The sequence below is a fragment of the Monodelphis domestica genome, chromosome 6 (genome assembly GCF_027887165.1).
Source record: "Monodelphis domestica isolate mMonDom1 chromosome 6, mMonDom1.pri, whole genome shotgun sequence".
NCBI lineage: Eukaryota > Metazoa > Chordata > Mammalia > Didelphimorphia > Didelphidae > Monodelphis > Monodelphis domestica.
Window position 1 is genome coordinate 29,176,233 of NC_077232.1, and position 4,689 is coordinate 29,180,921.

Here is a 4,689-nt window from a genome sequence, read left to right on the forward strand (position 1 = left end):
CCTTTACAGTTCGAGGGTCTGGGGGCTCCTTGGTTCTCTCCTTCTTCTTCTCGCTCCGGATGGGCCAGCCCCATGCGAAGCAGGAAGCACCTGGCAGACAAGCAGGCAGCATTTATTAAGCACCAGTGCTATGTCAGGCAACGTGTATGCCTCCTATAATAATATAGAAATCGGGGCCACCAATACCAACCATACTACACTGGCATACGTAATAATTCGTGGACCCCTTTGGCAGTTTGGTGAACTCTGTGAAGCCCTTCTTAGAACAATGCTTTTAAATGCATAAAACAATACACATAAGATTGCAAAAGAAACCAGTTAGATCAAAATATTTTTTAATGAGTTCATACCCCCTATGTTAAGAGCCTGTGCTGTACTTTTTTCACTTGGTTTTTCTGTTTTTGTTTTTGAAAAATAACTAAAATGAAATGTATTTTGCTTGCCTTCTCAATAGTTGGGAGAAGGGCTGGAGGGAGGAAGAGAATTAGGAACTCAATTTCTTAAAATGAATGTTAACTTCCTAGCTGTGTGACCTTGGGCAAGTCACTTAAGTCCTATTGCCTAACCCTCACAGCTAGTTATCTTCTATTTTAAGATTCACTACAAAATGAAACAAACCCTTACCTTCCTTCTTGGAATCAACATTGTGTGTTAGTTCAGAGGCAGAAGAAGGATAAGGGCTATCCAATGGGGGTTAAATGATTTGCCCAGGGTCACACAGATAGGAAGTGTCTGTGGTCAGATTTGAACCCAGGACCTCCCATTTTTAGGCCTGGCTCTTCAACCACTGAGCCAGCTAGCTGCCCCCAAAATAGAGTATAACTTAACCCCCCCAAATTTTTTTTAAATTAAAGAATTCCTTGCTTTAATAGAATGCAAGCTCATTGAAGGCAAGGACAATTTCACTTTTGTCTCTACTCCCAGTACCTAGCTTATGTAAATCTTGAAATCTCTCAGACTTGTGAATGTTAAAAATTTCCCCATCAGGGAATTCTTAATTGGAACAAATTCCCTACTGAGAAACATTCCCCATTTTGATGTGAGAACTCGCCAGGATCAGAAATGGGAGGACCTCTACTCCACCGGTACTTAAGACTGCTTTAGGGCAGAAAACTCCTTGCTAAACAATGAAAGTACTTGGACCCATGCTTATAATAAGGCAAGGAGTTCTTTGAGCCAGGCCTGTTTTTAGAATTGATACAATGGGATGCTAGGTACCTATAAAGGTCAGGCAGGTTTTCTCTTGAGGGGATTAGTTGACTCAGCTGTGTTTTCTCTGGTTCAGACTTACTGAGGATCTTGGTCAACACAGCAGCATTTTTTCTGATTCAGACTTACTGAGGAGATTGGTCGACTTAGCAGGAATTCAGATGGGCAGTCCTTTGGAAAGCATCTACAGTGATTGGTAGATGTAGGGACTTAGGGGAGGTGACATGGGAGAAAAACCCCTATAAAAGAAAAAGCAGAATCTCTTGAGGATATATCCTTTTGGAGAAATCCTTTTGGAGGATCTCTGATGAAGATAGCTTGGGAAGAATCTCTTGAGAGAGGCTCTGGAGAAAGGCCCTTTGGAACAGTCTCTGGCTGGAAGGCTCTCTGGTGAAGTCAGCTGAGATGGAGCTGGCCTGGTATCACTAGAATCCTTGTTTAGGCAGGCCTTGTGGTGAGTGTTAAAAAACTGACTGATTTCTCTCTTAAGACTCAGGTCTAGGCCATATTGGCTTGAGGCCCTCCATACTTATTCCTTTCTTACTCTCTCTCTTTCTTTGATTACTCATTGTGTTGTTAATTAAAATCTCTATTAAACCCAATTGACTTGGGTATTTGAATAATTGGGAATATTTCCCTGGTGACCACCTTATATTTTTATTTAAAACCAAGACACTGTAGTGAAACATATTTTCTGCGGTCAAATTTACTCACCCTCTCTTATATCTATCATAATTTATATCTTCCACCATTTTAACTCACTACAGTTTATGGGCTTCACTATTTTAAATCTCACACTTAATACAAGTGCTTAACCGACTGTAGATCCTTAATGTCTGGTAATTTACTGATCAGTCTTCTTTTCTAACCCTTGTGGACCTATTATTCTGTATTCTGAAGTCTCTTCCAACTCTAACTCTCTAATTCTTCACTATAGCAATTTAGAATCAGGAGGTAATACACTACTGGCATTGACCCTTGGGCTAGAGTCCTAACTCCACTTTAGGCTCCATACTTCCAAAGTGACAGGGGAAAATTGGAGCAAGTCCAAGGAAGAGCAGAAATACCTGGGAAAATGACAAGTTGGGGTTAGTTAATCTGGTGAAGGAAAGGCTCCAGGTTGATATGATAACTATAGCCACATTCTGCCTAATGTATTCTGCAAAAATGTCATTTGATATGGCAGAGAGCATGGGTTCCCCCGAGACACTGTTCCAAATGCATAATTAGGGAAATTGCCTTACAAACTGGGTTTGATGGCTTTTTAGCAGACTCAGTACAGGGTGGTCCAAGCTAGAAAACTTTTAAGTCGAATCCTTTTAAAAGTAAAAAAAAATCATCAAAAAAATTTTTTTTAACTTTTACCTTCTGTCTTAGAATCAATATTGTGTATTGGTTCCAAGGCAGAAGATTGGTAAGGGCCAGGCAATGGGGGTTAAGTGACTTGCCCAGGGTCACATAGCTGGGAAGTATCTGAATCCAGATTTGAACTCAGGACCTCCCACCTCTAGGACTGACTCTCAAACCACTGAGATACCCAGCTGCCCCCTCGAAAACTGTTTTTGAATCTTATTAGCTAGGTGATTCTAGGCAAACTATTTAATTTAGAGTTTTAAAGGAGTTTACATTTTAATGAGGGAAGGTAGCATATACATAAGTGGGTATATACAAAGTAGATGGAAGTCTTCTGAAAGAAGGTACAGCTTGGAAGTCTGGGAAAACTTCTTTAAAGAAGACAGGGAAACTGAGGCAGAGATGAGGAGAAAGTTCATTCTGCAAGAGGAGCAGCCAGTAGGCTTGTGTAATTGGATCCTGGAGTTTGAGGGAAGTAAAAAACAAGAAGACTGACAAGTTGGGTAAAAGCTAGGTTAAATGCCAAATAGAAGACTTTATATTTGATCCTGAAGATAATAAGTTGTTGCCAGAGTTTACTGAGAGTGTGTGTTTGTGTGTGTGTGTGTGTGTGTGTGTTATAAATAACTTTAGTAATAAAGAGTAAGCTGAGGGAGTGGGAGAGAATTCAAGACTGTGATATTGAAATCACTTTAAAAGACTGATATGTATTAATTTAAGGTCGCCAAGGAATTCGCTTATGTATTCCTAAATGAAACACTCAAGTCCGCTGCCAAAATTTTATGGTGTTTTAATTACAACAGGAGGAAGAAAGTATTAGAGGGAGGGAGTGAGAGAGAGAGAGAGAGAGAGAGAGAGAGAGAGAGAAGGAAAAAGGGAGATAAGGAAAGAGGGAGAGAAGGAAAGAAGTTTAACTCAGAACCACTCTGACTCAGGCTGAGCCAAGGCAGGGAAAGGGATCGGTCCTTATCACTCACATGACCAATCTGAAGGAAAGCAGTATGTGGGGCTCCTCCAACCTCAAGCACCAGCCTTGAACTGAACTCTAGCCCTCCTCACAGGAAGTCCTGAGAGCTCCAGAGGCTGTTCTCTACCTCACTTCCTGCATCTCACATATGCCAATGGTGGCTCTAGTTTGACCTAGGACCGCCCAGAGGTCTATCCTTTTTTTGCATATGGCTGTTGAAGGCCATATTCTTAAATAATTAAATCTTGAGTTTGCTGCAGCCCTTCCTAATCTTGTTACACTGAGTAGGGTGGAGAATGTAGTTTCCAAGACCTGATTCTGTTATTCCAAGTATCTCTATTGTTATTGATCAGGAAATGGCTAAATCAGATCTTCTAAAGAATGGTCTGAATAGGGTGGAGTAGTTTTGAAATTCACAAGACTCAATTTTTTTTTATGTGAAAAATTGTGTTTACATGCAATTAGAGAAAAATATTGTAAAAGTGTGGCCATCACATTGAATCTCATTAAATATTTAAAGTTTAAAAGAAAAAAAAGGTTAAGCTGAGAGACAGCTAGGTGGTTCAATGGATGGAGCCAGGTTAGAGTTGGGAGTTCCTGAATTAAAATCTGACCCCAGACACTTCCTAATTGTGTGACTAGGCAAGTCACTTAACCTCAGTTGCCTAGCCCTACAATTCTTCTGCCTTAGAATTTATGTACAATGAAAGGTAAGGGTTAAAAAAAAAAGTAAACTGAGTTTGAAAAGTAAGCTATGAGAAAACAACTTACCTCTTTGCAGAGGTGGGACACCTACATGTGTTTCAAATAGCACACATTTTCAGGCTTTTAAAATCAGGTATGCTGATTTTTCCCCTTTTTACTTTTAAAACTATATCTGTTATATGAGATGGCTCTTTGGAAGGGAAAGAGGAAGAGATACTGGGAGAAACTTTGAAAATGTAAAAAAAAGACATCAATAAAAACCTTTTTTTAATTTTTAATTTTAAAAGAGAAAGCTATTGCAGTAGTTCAGACAGGAGATAATAAGGGCCTGAACTAGGGTGGCAGCTGTATGAACAGAGAGAATAAAATCAATGCCAGAGATACTGAGAAGGTCAAAACAATCCCATTTGTCAACAGATTGTTTATGTAAGGTAAATGTGAGTAAGTCAAGAGGC